Raw genomic sequence first — 21,210 nt, forward strand, 5'->3', positions numbered from 1 at the left:
GAAATCCGCCTGCCTCTGCCTCCCAAGTGCTGGGATTAAAGGCGTGCGCCACCACCGCCCGGCGAGATCAATATTTTTTAAATTGGATATTTTATTTGTTTACATTTCAAATGTTATCCCCTTTCCCGCCTTCCCCTATCCCATCCCCCCTTACCTTACTTCTATGAGGGTGCTCCCTCACCCACCCATCAATATATCTAGCTGTAAAGTTAAAGGGCACTTGCTTCAGGCTTTGCTGGATTTTATATTGGTTTCATTCTCTCTTGCCAGCCCAAGGAAATAAAATTCTCGTCTTATGAACTTCACAACCTCACATACTTTTGTTTGAGTGCCGCGCTGAAAGCTGACTGAAGCCTTGCAGGCGGAATGCACTCTCAGGTCCCCTCAGCTCCGGTGGTTTCCTCACACTGAGCACAAGTCTCTCCCTTGTGTGTCCTGTGGGTTCCAACAACGCAGAAGCTTATGACAAAAGAGAGGGAGCTTGGTGAATCCCCGTGGTTTCCAGTGATGACATTTAGTGCTGTCCCTCCTCTTCCCATCTTCCACATTTCTGGAGTTACAGCCCTTTGTGAACCTCTTGTGGCTGCTTGGAATTGGACCCTGGCCCTCTGGAAGAACAGCGGGCCAGTGATTAAACAGATTGTTTAATCACTAAACCATCTCTCCAGCATCATCATAACAACAACAAAGCAAAAGCAAAAACTAAATAAAAACTAAAAAGAAGTAAAGTGACTCAGAAGTTTGGCAAAACTGAGCTCGTGCCTGGCGGTGACATAGCGAGAAGTTAGACAGTGCTTTAACCACAGTCTGCCTCAGTTTCTCCAGTTTTGCCTTTATTGGAATATACTAGCAGCAAAGGCCACGGCTTATTCTCACTCACATACGGCCCTAGGACTTTAGTTTCTTTAAGGACGTCGGCTGCATATTTTTGTTATCTCCCTTCTGGAGGAACACATGTTGGATGTAGCAGGTGTGATGCTAATTTTAACATGGGTGGGAGTCCGGCCAGCCAGCTATTTCAGAAGGGCTCGGGAGCTGCGTTAGAGCCTCGGGCTGGCTGGAGCATCGTGCTGCCTGAATGAAGCCCCATTTGACTGAGCCCATTGGGCAGCCGCCTTCCCCTAGCTGCTTAAATCCCTTGAGTGCTGAGTGAAAAAGGGGGAAAGGGAGTCTGCACCTGTTGCAGCTTTGGAAAGAACCTGAAATAGAGTGAGCATCTCTTGTGAAGGATCCACAGCCTTTGCAGTTGCTTCCTAAGCGACAATCCATTCCCATCTATTACGTAACAGAAATAGGATGGCCTTCCCCTTGGTCTAGGCACCACGTTTCTTCTTCTAAAAAACAAAATCTAAAGAAAACAAGAAAACCTTTTATTTATTCTACATTAATGGGTGTTTCACCTACGTGTATGCCTGGGTACCACTTGCATGCGTGGTACACTTGGAGGCCAGAAGAGGGCACCAGAGCCCCTGGGACTGAAATTACGGATGGTTGTGAGCTACCAAAGTGAGTGCTTGAAATCGACGCCCCGCCCCCACACCCTCCACCCTCCCTCGTCTTCTGCAAGAGCCTCCAGTGCTTTTAACCATTGAGCTAGTGTTCCAGCCACACCACTTTTCTCAATGAAAGAAAGCGTTTGAGCACTTCTGTGTGGCTCTGGAGTCTGTGTGTGTGTGTGTGTTGTCTTTTTTTCTCCAGTTTCCTTTATGTTTTTTTTTCTTTTTTCACTTGACCGCTTGTAACACTAAGCTGGAGGTGACTGTTTTAATCTTATTTTCTTTTCAAGGCAACCCAGCAGAAGAATGAATGAAAAAAATATGCATGGGTACATAAAGTTTTGCCTAGTACACACACTAACCAGTAAAACAGAGTTAAGTTTAGTGTAACAGTATACAGACAGACTGAGAGATGGGGTGCGTGCAGGGGAGAGACAAGAGAGATGGACAGGAGAGAGAGATCATGTGGACCCAAGTCCCCAAGCCCAAATTCATTGCAACTGTGCCAACAGCACGCCTCCAGCCCTGGGTGCACAAACGTTCATTTGTTTTGATCATGGATGCTCTGGATGCCCTGTGCATTGCTGGTTTTCAGGAGGGAAAATTTCCAGGAGTTTTTACAGCTCTTTATGAATTCTTCATCCTCCCAGAATTCCTTACCTCCTCCTGGTGAATGCTATTGGAGATACAAAGGTTGACCAGACATGCAAGAGGGTCTCATATCAAATCGCTAGTAATCAGATCATATGCCACAGGCACGATATTTTGCACATGACTTGGCTCCTTTCTTTTGTTATTCTTTCATGTAAATAAATTGAAGTTGTTGATGGCAAAGTTATATAAATGAAATTCGTCTAGACTCGTATGGTCTGTGGGCCGCTTGCAACCCAGAAAAGCTAAAAATGTGCCTAGCAGCAACAACAGAAATCAACGTTATGGAGTTGTTTTTTGCAATTTGTTTGTGACTCAATCATGTGGTTCTCAAGTCCGAACTTTGCGGATGACGATATCACACTGCCGTGTGAAAGGGCTCAATGTGCTATGAGAGGAATGTACGTTCTCTAAATATTTTTGTTTAAGATGTAAAATAGTAAATGACTCTAAAATTAGTCTTGAAAATCAGGATGGCAATTCGGGCAACATTAGTCCTATTGCTTCCTTCCTCCTGCCTCTCTGCACGATGTCTGTCCTCCAGTGCCTCCAGGAGAAGCTAAGGATGGACAAATGGGTCCTGAATCTATGAACTCAGGAACTTATCTTCCATCCACCTCCTTTGTTTTAGACAGAAACCCCACCATGAACTGCCTCTGCGCATTTCTTCCCTCGATCTCAAAATCTTCCAGTTATGTCATCAGAGCATCCTTCCACCGTGTGCCGTTATCACTGTTAAGAGCAGTTCCTGGTTTATCTGGTGGCTGGCTCCTCTCTTGCCATTTCTTAGAATGATTGCCAAGACCATATGAGGCTTTGTTGAATCATGCCTCAGAGTGTTAGGCCCCATCCTAGTCCCTGAGTTGGACACTGAAGACGGCCCATGCTCTCAGCAGGCCTGGGTGTAGGAAATCACTGTCCTGGTTCTGGTTTTGTCTTGACGTTTAAGCCCAGAAGTGAAGCCAAAAGTGCCTTTGACATCTATTACAAAACCATCTGGTTAGATGAATCTTCTGGGTTGGGCTAAGCACAGGAGGGTTATTTGCTTAAAATGTGTGCTGTTAATTTTATTTAGCAATAACCGACGTGATGATAGACAGATGGACATAGTTCATGGTGCCACTGTGGACTCTATTGTTAAAAATCCTCATGATAATCTCAAACAGATATTTAATTCCCATTTTATATATGAAGAAACTAAGACCTAGGAGTCAGTGAGTTAGCCTTGTCCTGTAACAGGGCTGTCTGGGTGCAGCTGGGCCTCAGCCCATCTCCCTCACGCCTGAGTAGAGAGTTCTGAGTCAGTGTCTTGGGATTTTGCATTTATTTTAAGATGCCACACTGCCTACTCCTATGCTTCCTGGATGCACACTCCACTGTGGGGAGGAAGAAAGGCTTAGGTACTGTGTGTGGTCTGCTGTGAAGACCAGGAGCATTCCAGTCCATAAGGCCTCTTCCAGAAACAAACAGTCGAGGTCCTCGAAAAGAGCAAAAGGACAAAATCCCAACAGCACAGCTTATTTTTAATCCTTTATTTTTGCACGTGTATGTATGTGGTGTGCATGTATTGTATACAGTATACCTTGTTTGCAGGTGTGGAGCACATTAGTGTCTAAAGGTGTACTACACACTCCATAGCTCTCCACCTTATGTACTGAAGCAGTTTCTCAACTGAATGCAAGCTTGCTCATATGATCAGTCTAGCTCTTGTCTTGCTCCAGGGACTCCCTGTGTTCTATCTTTCCAAGCACTGGGTTTACCAGTAGGGCTCAAAGGCACACAGATCCAGCATTTACATGGACTCTAGGGATCACTCTGGTCATCTTGCTTGTGTACAAGTACTTTACCTACTGAGCCATTTCCCCAGCCCAACCATTAGCTTAAAGATCCTAATTGGATCTGCATTTAATTCTATAATACACTCAATTCCATAAAACCAAGGAAGTATTCCAATAAATCAATCAGATGTGACATAGGCTAAGGAAAGAAGAAATGAAAAGCAAAAAGTGGGCCTGTCCTTTCAAAGTCACTTTATATATGTATGTATGTATGTATGTATGTATGTATGTATGTTTGTTTGTTTGTATTATCTATCTATCTATCTATCTGTCTGTCTGTCTGTCTGTCATCTATCTAGGTAAGGTGAGGACAGGAAGACAGAACAACAGAAAAACATTTTACTCTAATAAGTGCTTCAGGCTGGGTATGTTGGTACATACCTGTAGACCAAGTATTCTGAAGGCTGAGGCAGGGGGATCACTGGAGTTCAGGAGTTTGTAACCACCTGAAACAACATAGCAAGAACCTGTCTCAAAAACTAAAATAATTGAACAAATAAAATGTCTTTTAAACATCACGCTATAGAACCTGTTCCTGCCCATATCACTTATTACCCTTTAGTGGCCAATACACCACAGTCCTTTGGTGGTCTACAAGCCCTAAGAACATGGTCCCATCTCACCCTGCTAATTTTTTTTAAACCATCTCATCTTCATTTCCCTCATGCTAACTCTATAACCACATGACTATCCTGCTATTCTTTCAATAGCTTGTTGCATGTGCTCTCTGTTCTCTGCTTTTACACTGTACAGCCCTAGGCTCATGACCTCAATGCTGTGCACAACTGTCAGTGCCTTAGTGAGATGTCCCTTGATCACCTCTTGCAAAGCTGTAGCAGTCCACTCTTTTTTTAATTAATTAATTAGTTAATTTATTTACTTTCAGCAGTCCACTCTTATCCTTGTTTTTCTATCACTAAGAAAGTAGCTGTATTGAGTTATATTTCACATACCTAATAACTCACCCTTAACTTTAAGGTGTGCAATTCTTAGTCTTAGTCTAATCAGAGTTAAGAATCTACTACACTATCAACTGTAGAATAGGCTCACAATCCTTAAAATAAGCTCTGCACACTTTAGTCACAGTCCCCTGCTACCAATGAACCCAGTCTTCGAGCCTCAGCCAGCCACTAATCCACTTTCCATCTTTATGTAGATGCCTGTTCTTGCACGGTTCACATAAATGGAGTCCTGCACTATGCAGTCTTTGTAACGATATCTTTACCTTAGTCCAGTGTTCCCCAGATTCATTCTTGTGGCAGACAACATCAGTGCTTCATTGCTCCTTATTGTGTGACTGTGCGGTTTTATTTCTCCAGTCACCAGTAGACAGGTGTTCAAGGCGTTTCCACTGTTTGGTTATTAAGAATAACTCTGCTAAAGAATTGATGCGCACCATTCAAGGCTTGGTGCTTCATGCCTGGAATCCTAGCACTTGGAATGCTTGGGAGGCTGAGATGAGATGACTGAGAAGTCAAGGCTAGCCTGGGCTACATAGAAAAAGCTCATATTAAACAAAAAGCAAAGCGTTTGTGAACAAGTTTTTGTGTAGGCACATGTAATCATTTCTCTTGGGTGTTTCTCTAGAAGTAGATTCTCATCATTTAAACACTTTCTACCATCTGGCACACATATTGACATATTTAAGGGGTGTGTGTATGTGAGTGTGTGTGTGTGTGTGTGTGTGTGTATGTGATGTATGTGCAGGAGTACCAGGGAGGGGATGTACCCATGTATGTCTATGTCACTGTTGGTGTCTTCCTCTATAACTCTCCACCTCATTTTTTGTTACAGAACCTCTCACTGAACCTGGAGTTTGCCATTCGGGCTATGGGAGCAGGCCAGTGAGCTCCAGGGATCTGTTTGTCTTTAAACAGCATCCAGTGGGGGTTGGGAAGGTGAGGGTGAGGAGTTTACAGGGTTACTTCCCTACACTCAGCTTCCCACCCCCACCCCCGCCCCCTGCCCCACCCCACTCCCACCCACCCCGTGTGCTCAGGATCCACGCTCCAGCCCTCAAGCCTCCTCCACAAGCATTTTACTGACAGAGCCTTCTCCGAAGCCACCAATCATATTTTCTTTACTAAAATGGCCTGATCTTGTCCCACAGATAATCAGCTCCCTGAGTGTGAAATTTTGCTCCTTTTTTTCTCACTTCTCAGAATGCTACCATACAATGAATGTTTGCACATGAGTTATTTGAAGAATGCTGAAGTTAAGAAAGCAAAGAGGAGAAAACCTCTTGGTTTAATAGACCCATTGGGTATACAGTAAAAGTCAGTTTGTGGGGAGAGGTAGGACTGTGGCATACAGGGAGAGAAGAGAGTTTCCGGGTGCCTTCCCTGTGGTCCTTATTTTCATCTGTAAAATGCTGGGGTTGAAACATTCCTGGATCTTTCCAGCTCCATATTCCACATCTGTAGCAAAAAAAGAATTGAGTGACTTGATTTAATCAAAGAGCTATTTATTATCCATCCACCTAACAAATATTTACTAAGTGTCTTTTTGAGCCAGATATCATATATGTCAGGTCAACATTTATAAGTTAGACATGGCTATAAGAGGGGGACTTTAGCCAGGTGGTGTGTACTTTTAATCTCAGTACTCCAGCGGCAGAGAGAGAGAGAGAGAGAGAGAGAGAGAGAGAGAGAGAGAGAGAGAGAGAGAAAAGAGAGAGAGAGGTACAAAGAAGTGGGGAATTTGAAACATGAAACATGTGGGGTTTGTTGGTTTGGTTGGTTTGGTTTTAGCATATTTGTTTGTTTGTTTGAGACAAGGCCACACAATGTATGCCAAGCTAGCTTGCTGAACTCACTATATAACTTAGGCTGGCTTAGACTCATGGAGATCCACCTGCATCTGCCTTCCAACTGACACTATAGTTATAGGGATGAGCCACTATGACAAGCTGAATATGTATATTTTAAAAAAATGTATTCAGTTGAATATGTTTATTTAAAAATAATTTTATGAAAAGTGAACATAGGAAAAAATAACTAAAAATTAAATTGGAAAATTAGACAATAATCATAACATTAAAAATCCTTATTTCACTATTTTTTTAGCCAGTTTGAAACTCACCACCCTGTCATTCTAACTTGTGAGACAGTATGGGAGTGATGGATCAAACTTTTGTCAATGTCTTACTCAAGAGAAGTGTGGAGAAACTCTCTATACAATGGAGTTAATGTGACTTTGTTTGTTTTTGTTTTTTTGTTTTGTTTTGTTTTCAGACAGGGTTTCTCTGCATAGCCCTGGCTGTCCTGGAACTCACTCTGCAGAACAGGCTGGCCTCGAACTCAGAAATCCACCTGCCTCTGCCTTCCAAGCTGGGATTAAAGGCGTGCACCACCACCGCCCGGCTAATGTGACTTCTTAAGTACTGGTTCTCTTAAGCAAAGTGAGGTGGCATTGTTGGAAGAAGAAAGTGGAAGCAGGCTGGGGAAGAACTAAAGATGTCATGAAGAAGTTGGTAGGGATCTATGCTGTAGTTAAACACTAGAGGCTGAAATGAACCATGATTAGACACACAAATAAACACAGTATCTGGGCTCTGGGTCAGGCCAGAAAGGGCGAGACAGGGGGGCCGGGCGAGCCAGACTCCAAGGAAGACCCTCGGAAGTCTGAGGGTGAGCAGCTGTACTTTCTAATACACACTTCATCCAGCTGCCTGTGCTGAGAACACAGCACATGGTCAGTGGAATGGAATTTGGAGCAGGCACAAGACCCTCAGAGGGCACAGAAACCTGATATGTCGGCTTTAGCCTAGTGTTGTTCCTCTAGGCATTTCCTCTCATTTGATTCCAGCTCTTTGTGATGTCCAACAGAATAAAGCCATGAGGATGCCAGAGGATAAGAGCAAACCAGACAGTGTGGTCAGGCCAAAAATGCCCACTTAGGTGAGCTCAGGAAGTTGGTTGAGGCAAAGAGAACGCTTTCTCAAACTGGGCTCACTCAGCTGGCCTTGAAGAAGGGCCGAGGTTTGGTTAGAAGGTTCAGGTACCAAGGACGGGGACTTTCTGCGATAGGTATGGGCAGTGAAGCTGTATTTGGAGCCAGAAGTGAGGATAAACACACAGTATCAACTGCTAGATCCAAGAGGTCAGTTTGAGACCATGGACCTGAAGAAAGGAGGAAACGGGGAGACAAGATCAAGAGCAAGTCTGTGAATAGACTGGGAAAGAAAACAGCCTGATGAACGTTTAGGATACACAGAGAACAGCGCTAGAGCTCAAAGCCTTGATCTTATCGGACGGCAGGCACATAGGGCTGGGGGGCGGGATGGAGCTTAACTGCAGAGCATTTTCCAAACTTATGCAAGGTTCTCGACTTGATCTGAAACACCAAAAGAAAGAAAGGAAAAAAGGAGGGAAGAAAAGACAGAGGGAGGGAGAAGGAAGGACGTAGTCAAATGCCCGAGTCCTCCTAGCAATGAGTCTAGAGAAGGCAGGAACCGTAGGTCTAAAGTACGGAATCCAGAGGCCTGAAGTCAGACCAGACAGGTGGACACGAGCTGGCAAGGCGGATCTCTGCTGCTTCAAGACACCAGGTGGCTTAGTGAGTCTCCTGCTGCCGCTTCCAGACAAAATAGTTATAAAGAAAACAAATGTCTTCTAGTTTAAAAGTTAACTTTTTAAGCCGGGCAGTGGTGGCGCACGCCTTTAATCCCAGCACTTGGGAGGCAGAGGCAGGTGGATTTCTGAGTTCGAGGCCTGGTCTACAGAGTGAGTTCCAGGACAGCCAGGGTTATACAGAGAAACCCTGTCTCGAAAACAACAACAACAAAAAAGCCACCCCGCCCCCCAAAAAAAGCCAACAAAAAAAAGTTAAGTTTTCTGCCCATGGTCACTTAGCACTATTGTTCCTGAGTCTGTGTGAGGACAAAGAACAAGGCCTGGGACACACAGTAGAGCAAAGCCACTTGCCTCATAAATGTGGGCAGGAAAGAGTGAGCGACTGGTGCCAGGTCCCAGCACCTCTCAAGGGCCATGCCCCTGTGGTGGAGTACTTCCAAACTAGACCTCTTTCCTTGGATTTCTACCATCTCCCATAGCACCACCAGCCGGAGATCAAATCCTTAGGTGACATTACAGATATAAACTATAGCAACTGGTCTTTGCAATTGGCAATTGATGTCTACTAAATGTGAGTCATAGTCTGATTGAGCAAGTGTGGGTGCTTAAAGGGGAGGTCACTTTGACATTGGATAGTGGGGCCTCATTCACTGTACACTGAAGTCACTTAGGGTTTAAATAACTTGACGCCTCAGTTCCTTCAATAATCTAGGTTTTTCTTGCCTGAGGTGCAGCCTGGATTCTAGATGGGTGGGGCAGTTTGATAGGTACTCAGTGATAGCACTGTGCAGTCAGGGCTGAAGGCCGCTCTCCTGGCACTGGGTCTCAACAAGCATGATGCAGGTCTTTTTTGAAAACTAGGCTCCACATCCACAAAACAATGTAAAGTGTCATATAACATCACCTTGGAATTTGCTGGTTAGTTTTAAGCCAACTTGATACAAGCTAGAGTCATCTGAGAGGAGGGAGCCTCAGTTAAGAGAACACCTTCATAACATTCGGTTGTAGAAAGGCCTACAAGGCATTTTCTTAACTACTGATTGATGGAGGAGGGCCCAGCCCATTGTGTGCAGTGTCATCTCTGGGCTGGTGGTCCTGGGTTCTATAAGAAAGCAGGCCGAGCAAGCCATGAGTAGCAAGCCAGTAAGCAGTTTCCCTCCATGGCCCCTACATTAGCTCTTGCCTCCAGGTTCCTGCCCTGTTTGAGTTCCTGTCCTGGCTTCCCTTGATGATCAACTGTATGTGATATGGAAGCATAAGCAAAATAAGCCCCAAGTTGCTTTGGTCATGGTGTTTTATCGTAGCAATAGTAATCCAAATTAAGACAGGAGATGTAACCAATTCCTAGGGATTTTTCAGAAAATACCTTTAATAAAATAACTTTCATATTCAGTAAAGTATCCAGGTTCTAAGCATACAGTTTCTTCTGGCAAATCCAAGGGTTGATGAACCTTTTTGAGGAGAATGCAGAAGTAACCTGTCCTGACTGTTCTGTGAGTTGACAATATATCAAACTTATTCCAAAGTATATGTCATCACTTAAAACAAGAGCTAGAACATTCCCATCATCCCGTGAGGGTCTCTGGTCCCGCTTTCCAGTCACCACTGGACTGTCTCCTGAAGCATTCACAGATATTTCTATCACTATGGCTTAGCTTCAGCTGTTCTTGTATCTTATAACGATAGTATCATGTGGCAAGAATTCATTGGTGCAAGCTCATTCCCCTAGACATAGGGTTTCTGTTGTGTTTTGTGAATTGGTATTCATGTTTTCAAGGTACATCTATATACGTGTGTGACCCAGCAGTTCATTGCCATTATAAACATTAAAACATAAACATTCTTTTTTTTTTTTTTTTTTTTTTTTTTTTTTTTGGTTTTTCGAGACAAGGTTTCTCTGTATAGCCCTGGCTGTCCTGGAACTCACTCTGTAGACCAGCCTGGCCTCGAACTCAGAAGTCCGCCTGCCTCTGCCTCCCAAGTGCTGGGATTAAAGGTGTGCGCTACCACCGCATCATAAACATTCTTTACAGCAGTAGAAACACTCTTTCATTTGTCTTAGGTACAGCAAGATATTTTTCTGTATGTCCATATGTGTTTGTGCACATCAAGAACACATACACACACACACACACACACACACACAGGTGCAGGTGCTGAGACAATAGTCTGAGAGTGGATTTAGAGTTTCCAGTAGCTGTTTAGTGGTTGTAGTATTTGTATCAGTACCAGAGGCTAGCATAGCTGAGCCATTTCTTTGCTCACACTTTGCATGTAAGTCTTTTTTAGCTATTGTAACTTCTGTGGTGTGTACACTATTGTTATTTTAATTGGTATTTCTTCTTCAGTCATCCATGTGCTGGGATTACAGCATGTGCAACCACACAGTAAGACAGGATTGCTGTACCTACGAGGGATGAAGACAGGACTGTTGTACCTACGAGGGATGAAGACAGGACTGTTGTACCTACGAGGGATGAAGACAGGACTGCTGTACCTACGAGGGATGAAGACAGGACTGTTGTACCTACGAGGGACGAGACCCTTTCCACTTCTGGGAAGAGTGTTCAGAGCAAGTTTTTAAACATAGCAACCAACAGCAGGTTCTTCTAGTTGCTGAGGTCAAATTCATCCCTTTTCAAGACAAATGCTAAAATATTGTTCTCCATCCCCAAGTCATAAAAATACTTTTTCTTGGGCTGAAGAGATGGCTCAGCGGTTAAGAGCACTCACTGCTCCTCCAAAGGTTCAAATTGCTGCTGAGTTCAAATCCCAGCAACCACATGGTGGCTCACAACCATCTGTAATGAGATCTGATGCCCTCTTCTGAGATGCCTGAAGACAGCTACAGTGTACTTATATGTAATAAATAAGTAAATCTTTAAAAAAAAAAAGCCAACTAAAAAAAAAAAACTTTTTCTTTTCCTGGAAACTTAGTGGTCTATGCTTCCTTATTCGGGTCAATCACACATCAATAGATTTTGTATCATGATGATTATTTAATCCTCATTTCCCCAACCTTTTTTGGTTACGAAATCTATTTCCCTCCATAACATCCATCTCCACCCCCTAGAATTACATATAAATCAGTGAGAAATGGGTGCTTTTCTAGAAGAATCCGTGTAATAACCCAAACTGATCAACTTGACTTGAGACTATTAGATCGCTTTTGCTACAAACCTGTCCAAATGACCAAGACACAGACTTGAAACTGAGTAATTCAAAACATGGGAAGCTATCAAATGTCAGCTAATTTTCCAATGAATGTGTTAGTCAGCTCTCTGTGGCTGGGACAAAAGGCCTGAGACAGCAGTTTAAAGAGGAAAGATTTATTTTGGCTTGCGATTCTAGAGATTGCTTTCCACGGGGGTCCTTAGGGCAGCTGTCTTTGAGCTTATTGTAAAGCAGAGAACGTTATGGCAGGAAGCTCAGAGCGGAAGAGTCTGCAGGCCTCATCAGAGCTGAGATGCGCAGACAGAGACAGGAAGCACTATTTCCCACCCACCTCAACAAATAAGGTGGCATAACCAAGGAAGACTTGCCCTCCCCAACACACACAGACTTACCTGCTCATACATGAGCATTCACATACATGCAAATAGGAGCATATGTATGTATACACCATATACACATGAAAAATAAAATATATATACGGATTATGGGATTTTTGAGGGATTCTTAGGCCTCCCTTAGGAGCATTTAGTTTTGATATTGCTTAAATAGTCCCCAGTTAAGCAACTTATTTTACTATTTACACCAGGTTAATATTAAAGTAACCTCGGGGTTACTTTGAAGAAACGTTATAACCAAGGCAACTTACTTAAAAAAAAAAGCATTAATTAGGGCTTCTGGTTTCACAGGGTGAGTTCATGATTACTATTGCAGAGATCATGGCAGGAGGTAGACAGTCATGGTGCTAGAGCAGAAGATGGAAGCTTATTATGCTGATCTGCAGGCCAAGGCTGAGTAAGTGTGAGACTGGGCCTAGTGTAGGCTTTGAGCCCCAGTGACAGAACTCCTCCAAGTCATCACTTCCCAGTCCTTCCACCAGCTAGGAGCCAAGCTTTCAAATGAGAATGGATGGGAGCCATTCTGATTCTGTTATTTAAGAAGTTAATTACTGATGAAACTAAGTGACCAGGAGACTTCGTTTTGCAAATATGTATCAAATATACGATAAGGGTGTCTGAAATGGAAAGCTTTATAAAACAGGCACAAGGTGTTAACTGATGCAAGAGCTGATGTTGCTTTACATCTAGTTTACGCTAAAACATCAAAGCTAAGCTTCTGTGATCATGGTAAAGAATACTGAGCTGGGTGTGGTGACAAAAGCTTGTAGCCCCAGCACGAAGACAGATGCATTCAGTGTTTGAGGCCCAACTTGTCTGTACAGTAAGGCCAAAAAGCCAAGACAAAATAAAGAAAGAACACGACTATTCATCAAAATGCCTCCATCTCAAGGAATTCCTTTAAGGCTAATGACTTTTCAGTCTTTATAATCTATGGTGACATTGGCCAATGAGGAGAGCCAATGTGATTCAGAGTATTCTTGGCGTTTAATCTGTCACTGGAAACATTGTGTTTTGTAAATTAATCCAAATGTAATTAGACTGTGTTTACTTTTAAAAAAAATGACATCTTATTTATACTAACTAAGAAGCCCTGAACTCTCAGTCTAGAGCCGGACCACAGCAGCCTTTGTTAGAATGAACACTTTGATACAGGACAACCTGTCATTGTATCAATTATTTCTGTTGCCAGTAACACAATACCACAGACTAAGTTAATTAAAAAAGGACATTTGTTTTGGCTTGTGACCCTGCAGAGAGAAGGTTGTGGGGTCACATCTGGTCATGGTTGTCCTTCTGGCAGCATCCAGAGGCAGCACCCGGGCACCACATGGCAAAGTGAGGAAATGCATACGTCTCTTCAGGTCTCTGTCCTTCCTATGAAGTCCCAGGATGAAGTGATGGAGCTCTCTGCCCTGGTGCCCTTATCTGGCCCCAATCCTTCCCAACCCCTGTTCTAAACACCCTCTTAATGCTTCCCAATGGGAGTTGAATGTTAGTACATGAACCCCTGGGGGGACACACTCAAACCAAATCTAAACCACAGCACGTGCCAAAAGTGAATACTTTTAACAGTCAAATGGGAGTATTCTCTTCCCTCAGAATGGGAAGCGGTTTTCTTTACTCACTTTCTTAAAAACAAAGAACAGTTTCGATCTAAAAATTAAAAAAAAAAAAAAAAAAAAAAAAAAAAAAAAAAAAAAGGAGACAAGGAATGCTACAGAGCACAGCATATTTTGTCTGTCATTTATTTAGTAGATTATGTTGTGTAGTCCTTACTGTAATACTAAGAAGTCGCCCTGTATTTTACTGTGATCACAGGAGACGATACGTTAAGATTTGAAAGGACTATTGCAGATGGCAGGACTTTTGTGATTGCTCCAGCAGACCAGCCCAGGAAGAGCTGATTTTACAGAAATAACAATGGGATAAACTGGTTTAAATTTCATTCACATGATCCAGGAGGCTGTGGTAAGTGGCCAGGATTGATCTGGCAACATAGGTGCTGAGGCTGGATTTGGGATTAGCTTCTCACTCAGACAGGGACAAAGCCGTGCTCTTCTGTCCTGGGTTCCATTGCTGCATCTTGTGGTCAGGAGAAAGCCTGAAAGCCATTTCACTCCTTCTACCATGTGGGTTTTTCAGATCTAATCCGGGTTGTCTAGCTTGCTGACATGTGCTTATACCTGCTGAGCCATCTCATTGGTTCGTAGTATGATTAGTTACTTTAGTGATAGTTATTATTACAAAGGGATTCAACTGAAGGGCAACCAGGTGGAGGAGATAGACAAGACAAAGTATAAGGAATGAGAGCACTTGTCTGAGGTGTCCTAACTTCAGTTTCAAAGGGTCAGACGACAGCTTTGGGGCAAAGTAACAATAGAGTGTTTTGCATTCTAGAGCAGACATTGCGATCTCCAATAAAATTCCATCGTTCAGAAGCAACAAGTAATTCCTGTGGGCTTTCCTCCTGTCTCCACACTCCCTTTCCCTGTATCATCTCTTCCCTCTCATCTATTGCTAATGGAGATCCAGTTCAGTTTATGCCTTCCTCTTTCAAATTCTCTTACATAAATGGCTCACTAGTGCCTGGATTTAGCGGGCATCTTTTCTGTGGCTCTCCAGCCGTGTCATTGGTCCCAGAATCCTAACTAGCATCTGTAACTTTTCTTGCTCTTAAATTTATCTATTTATCTATTTATTTTAGCGCCGGGAATTGGATCCAGGCTTTTGTGGATGCTGTGTGGTGCTCAGATATACTCAAGCCCATGGAATAGTTCTCCATAAATTCTTTTATCTCAGAAATGCCTGCATCCGAGTCTTCTTCAAGTAGGCTATCCCATCAGCATGCAGTGTGTCCGTCCATCAACCTAGAAGTGACTCAAGCCTCCGTTCTCCAATTTCTTATAGTTCAATGTTAGCATTTCATTTCTCCCGAATGGTCAGTAGTCTGGGCTGAAAGTTTTGAGCCAGCTGATTACTTGGTCTTTCTGGCAGCCGGGCCCCATCCTGAGGCTCCCTAGGGATCAGTCCTAGTCACCTCATCAACATAAACTCAGGCAAGATCAAAAGATGCTTCCTGTGAAAAACAAAAGCCAGGTTCTGTCACTCAGGAAATTCCAAGGGTTTTAGGAACTCTGAGCCCTGAGTCAGGTACAAAGACCAAATATATTTCTTATTACACCACAAATACTTTTTCAGTGAGGAAATATTTATGCTGCTAGAAAGCACATCCAAAATTTAGTAAGCCAAATCCATTCCATTCTAATCAAATGGGAGTAATAGCAGACTATGTTGGATAGTGTATTTCATGTCACGAGGTGTTTTAAACCATGCCTCAAATAGTGCGCTTCAGGATGACCCCGGGAGCAAGTGATGGATGTCAACGTTTGGCGCAAAGGGAGGTTATAAGAAGCTCAAGAGATTTACAATTATAAAACTGCTGGAGATTAGACTGGAATCCAGGTTTTTATTCTAAATCCAGTGCCTTTTGCCTTATATCAGAGCTTCTGTTTTAATTTTAAAAGCACGAAATGATACTCAATGTGTAAAGCAAAAATGACAGGAAGATGTTGTTTAAGACTCAGGGGTCGAAGGGTTGGGTCCCAATGGGACAAGCTAACAGCTCACAATAGAGTTCCAGGTCACCAAGAACCATGCTGTTTATCCAGCTTTCTAAGAAGTTGGGATTAGGAAGGCACTGGCAAAGAACACCACAGCCAAGGGTTCTGATGGCCATCGGTTATTTTTCTGCTGTTCAGTCTCTCTGTCCCAGCATTTTAAAGAAAGGAACTTTGCCACGAACCTTTTGTTTTTGTTTCTGCTTCCTTCAACCTTTTCTTATCAGCCTGTTGAAACACTTATTTGATTTGGTGAAATGAAACATTGAATGATTATAGACTCAAAGGTATTGCTAGGGCTGACAAACTGGCTCAGCTCGTTAAAGCACAAGCCTAGTGACCTGCAGTGCAATCCCCGGAACCCAGAGCAGAAGGAGAGAACTGACTTCCAAAAGCTATTCTCTCACTCTCATGAATGTACTGTGGCATGCGTCTCTCTCTTTCTCTCTCTTTCTCTCTCTCTCTCTCTCTCTCACACACACACACACACACAGAGGATATATATATATACATTTATAGGTAATAAATGAAATTTAATACAGTAAAACTAATTAAAATCTTTACATTTCAATTTTATCCCTTTCTATTTCCATGGCTTTATTTTGGGATATATATATATATATATATATATATATATATATATATATATATATATATATATACATATATACACATACATACATACGTACATATATACATACATTTTACTGTGTGTGTGCATGTTTGTCCAAAGGCCAGAGGTTAGGGTGTCCTGTTCTATCCCTCTACGTCTAATATCCTTAAGAACAACTCTTTCACATGTTGATCAATGGACTCAAATTGAAGACCCAGAAATAAACCTGCACACCTATGCACACCTAATTTTTGATAAGGAAGCCAAAACCATACAATGGAATAGGAAGAGCATCTTCAACAAATGGTGTTGGGCGGGGCGGTGGTGGCGCACTCCTTTAATCCCAACACTTGGAAGGCAGAGGCAGGCGGATTTCTGAGTTCGAGGCCAGCCTGGTCTACAGAGTGAGTTCCAGGACAGCCAAGGCTACACAGAGAAACCCTGTCTCACCCCCCCCAAAACAAAACAAAAACAAAAACAAATGGTGTTGGACTAACTGGATATCTATATGTAGAAGAATAAAGATGGATCCATACTTATCATAGCACACAGACTCAAGTCCAAGTGGATCAAGGACATTAACATAAAACCAGACACACTGAATCTAGAAGAGAAAGTGGGAAATACCCTTAAACGCACCGGTTCAGGAGACAAGTGCCTGAACAGAATACTAATGGCCCAGTCTCTAAGACCAACAGTTGGTAAATGGGGACCTCATGAAACTGCTTCTGTAAGACAAAGGACACTGTCTATCGGCAGCTCACAGACTGGGAAAAGATCTTCGCCAACCCTATATTTGATAGAGAGCTGATATCCGTATTTACAAAGAACTCAAGCCATTATACACTAAGAACCCAACTAAAGATGGGGTACAGAACTAAGCAGAAAATTCTCAACAGAGGAATCTTGAATGGCCAAGAAGCACTTAAAGAACTGTTTAAAGTCTTTGTCATCAGGGAAGTGCAAATCAAAACAACTATGAGGTTCCATCTTACACCCATAAGAATGGCTAAGATCAAAAACTCAGGAGACAGCACATGCTGGCGAGGATGTGAGCAAGGGAAACACTTCTTCATTGCTGGTAGGAGTGCAAACTTGTACAACCACTTTGGAAATCAAGTTGGCATTTTCTTAGAAAACTGGGAATAGTTCTACCTCAGGACCCTTCTACACTGTAACTCATGGGCATATACCTAAAAGATGTTCCAACATCCTACAAAGACACTGCCTCAACTATGTTCATAGCAGTTTTATTCATAATAGCTAGAAACTGGAAACAACCTAGATGCTCCTCAACTGAAGAATGGATAAAGAAAATATGGTACATCTACACAATGGAATATTAGTCAGCTATTAAAAACCAAGACATCATGAATTTTGTAGGCAAAATGGATGGGACTTGAGAATATCATCCTGAGTGAGGTAACCCAGTCCCAAAAGGACATGCATGGTATGTACTCACTGATAAGTGGATATTAGTCATAAAATACAAGTACCATGTTACACTCCACAGACCCCAAAAAAGCAAAACAAGAAGGAAGGCCTAAGTAAGGAAACTTGAATCTAGTCCTAAGAGGCAGACAGAGGAGGGAACTAAGAGGGAGAGGAGATAGGAAGAGGAATGGAGATTTAGGATCATGTTTGGGGAAGGACAGGAGAGATGGATAGATGACCATGAAAATGAATGGAAATCTGGAAATCTGCAACTGATAGGGTGAGGAGGTTGGAGGCACCTCCAGGATGAGACAGAGACCTGGGATAAGGGAGGCACCTAAGAATCAATGGAGATGATCTTAGCTGTGACTCACTATGTTGGGGATGTGGAACCTGAAAAGGCTATGTCCTATAGCCAGACAGGAACCCAGTGAAGGGATAGAAACACCAACCCACCCATAAAACTTTCAACTCAAAATTTATTTTTTCTACAAGAAATGTAGGCATGGGGGTTAGAGTAAAAACTGAGGGAATGGCCAACCAATAACTGGCCCAACTTGAGACCCATCCCATGGGCAAGCATCAGTTCCTAACACTATGAATGATACTCTGTTATGCTTGCAGACAGGAAGATATTGTCCTGTGGGAGGCACCACCCATCAGCTGACACAGACAGACACAGACACCCACAGCCAAACAGTAGATGGAGCTTAGGAACGTCTATGGAAGAATAGGAGGAAGGATTGCGATCTTCGATGGAGATAGGAACTCTAAAAGAAGACCAAAGAGTCAACTAACCTGGATCCTTGGGGCTCTCAGAGAGTGAACCACCAATCAAAGAACTTACACAGGCTGGACCTAGGCTTCTTCATGCACATATACAGCTTGGTTTTCATATGGGTCCTGAGCAACTAGAATGGGGGCTATCCCAAAAGCTGTTGCCTGTATGTGAGATGTGGGATATGTTCTTCTAGCTGCCCTCATTGGGAGAGGAAGCGCCTAGCCTCTCAGAGACTTGAAGTATCAGGGTCGGGGATGGGGGTAGGGGATGGAGGAAGGATTGTGGGAGGGGGTGACTGGGAGAGGGCCAGTGAGTGAGATGTAAAGGGAATAAGTAAAAAAATAAAATTAAAAAAAAAAAAAGAACAGCAAGCCCCAGTGATCCTCTTGCCCTTACCCCCAATACCCACAACTTCCAGCCATGCTTGTTTTTTTTTTTATTCATTCATTCCTTATTTTTTAAAAAGATTTATTTAGTTATATGTAAGTACACTATAACTGTCTTCAGACACACCAGAAGAGGGCATCAGATCTCATTACGGATGGTCGTGAGCCACCATGTGGCTGCTAGGATTTGAACTCAGGACCTCCAGAAGAGCAGTCAGTGCTCTTACTCGCTGAGCTCTCTCTCCAGCCCCATTTTGGCTTTTCATATAGGTGCTGGGGATACAAACTCAGGTCCTCAAGCTCATGAAATAAGCACCCCTTTGAGCCATCTTGATACCCAGTTGTTGCTTTAGGGGGCGGAGAGGCAGGGTCTCACACACTGTATCCAGGCTGGTCTGGAACTCATCATATAGCCCATGTAGGCCTCAAACTTACAGCAAATCCTCCTGTCTCAGCCTCCCAACTACTGAGATTATAGATAAGTCATCAGGCCTGACTCCTTCTTTTGTCCTTTGACAAAGGCAGTGTGAGAAGTTTTCATTCATGCATCACAATCCCGTACTAAAGAAAACTTGAAAGAGAATTTCCTATATTTTTTAGCAACAGCACCCTCATTAGAGTGTGTGGTTCCCTAGAGAACAAGCACATGGGTTTTCTGTCTTTTTGTATACATAGCTGGGTTCCTAAAGTTCCATTATCTTACTGGCATAACTGGAAGGACTTTAAACTGCTCACTCCCACAAAAATCATTTTTCAGGGAAAAAAAAAATATTGCAAGCATAAGCGATCCAGCAGCTGCCAGAGAGGAAACTGTAAGGATGTCAACACAACATAAAACCGGAGATACGTTAACTGGTAGAAGAGAAAACACGCTAGCCTAACACCCGTACCTCCTCATTCTCAGGAGAACCTCATCGCTCTTGGAGACTGTCCACTAGAAATACCAAATCATTAAAGAAATTCGAGAAGGGTGTTTCCCTGGTTCCCCTTCTCCCTCCCAGTTTTGGCTCTTGATTTTTTATTCCACTCAAACCCACCTTTCTCTTGGGCGTGTTGACAATGTTTGAAATCGGGCTAGGATGAGGTTATACTGCGATCAAACTGTCTGTTGTGTGGGTGTCATAGCTGGCCATTGAAAGGCCCGGTGCCGGTGACTCACAGGGGCTCGGTTATTACATACTCAGGCATCTTGTGAGCCAGTTGTTTAAACTGTTGGTATTTAAAGCCAGCCTCAGTGGGAGTGTTTACTATAGACATCCAAGGCCTGCAAATCGGAACTCTTCCTCCGCCCTCATCCAGGCTAGCCGGATCACTCATGCTGCCTGGGATGGTAAGAGCGGAGGAGGGGCATTGTTGCTCAGCACACACATGCTGAAAACCTCAAACCAAGCTTTCTCTGAACTGGCAGAGACCAAAAATTTTGCCAGCTTCTCTGGTGACTCTGGATTTTGATGTGTACATAAAATCTTACTAATTGCTAGTACCACGGGACTACACATAAGACCGTATCCACGGCGCCTGCTGAACATTTGCAGCGACAAAGGCCATCCAAAGTGCTTAAAGTGAATCATTCTGTTTACCTTTAGGTTAAAATAATGAAAAATGGTCATTATGCATCATTAAATGAGAAAAAAATCAATCTGTAATCTAGGCATACGTGATCCAATGTTCTCTGAGAGTTTTTGGACTGTATGTTATGGAAGGTCACACCAGATTGAATGTCTCTTAGAGTGGGATGGGAATGTGTAAACAGCGATGGTTACTCTTTTTTCCTTTTGAATTGATCTTGGTTGGTCTTGTTGGAAGAAAAAAAACTCAAGCACTTGATTTTCTTTTAGTTAAATACTACTTTTAAAGGAAAGAAGTGATCCAGCAATGTCAGATAAATTTGGTCACGCTCATCATTGGCCAGCAGCTTCTTCCAAGTTTAAAACAGATCCAATGGATGCTGTCCCACTTCTCACTGTTTCAACCCACTTTCCCAGTTGCTTATTTCTGTTAAGACAGGGTCTCATTTCATCACCCTGGCTGCCTTGGAACTCTGTGTTGACCAGGCTAGCCTTGAACTCATTTTCCTGCTTTTGACTCCCTGCTGCTTCTTTTCTTTATTAATTGATGTTTTTTTTTTCCTCCAAAAATGAATGCATTTCTTGATAAACTAAATATTCAGTTGTACATGTTTCAGAATACTTTTAATTAGTTTCTGCACTGCACTGGTGTGTACACTCTAGGTATTGTTACTTTTTTT

General features: G+C 42.9%; 2 long non-coding RNA genes across 2 annotated transcripts in view; one reads left to right on the forward strand and one right to left on the reverse strand.

The window, feature by feature from the left end:
- Positions 1-13,858: 13,858 nt before the first annotated feature.
- Positions 13,859-20,081, reverse strand: LOC116101170. Its single transcript, XR_004122822.1, has 2 exons — positions 20,000-20,081; positions 13,859-15,207 (listed from the first exon to the last, which is right to left on the reverse strand). It is a non-coding gene; the product is annotated as an uncharacterized LOC116101170 (long non-coding RNA).
- A 123-nt stretch (positions 20,082-20,204) lies between these two features.
- Positions 20,205-21,210, forward strand: part of LOC116101171 — a 9,193-nt gene continuing 8,187 nt past the window's right edge. Inside the window, exon 1 of the long non-coding RNA XR_004122823.1 lies at positions 20,205-20,292. This is a non-coding gene — a long non-coding RNA (uncharacterized LOC116101171). The remainder of the gene's footprint in view (positions 20,293-21,210) is intronic.

This window comes from Mastomys coucha, unplaced genomic scaffold (genome assembly GCF_008632895.1).
Source record: "Mastomys coucha isolate ucsf_1 unplaced genomic scaffold, UCSF_Mcou_1 pScaffold21, whole genome shotgun sequence".
NCBI classification, from domain to species: Eukaryota; Metazoa; Chordata; class Mammalia; order Rodentia; family Muridae; genus Mastomys; species Mastomys coucha.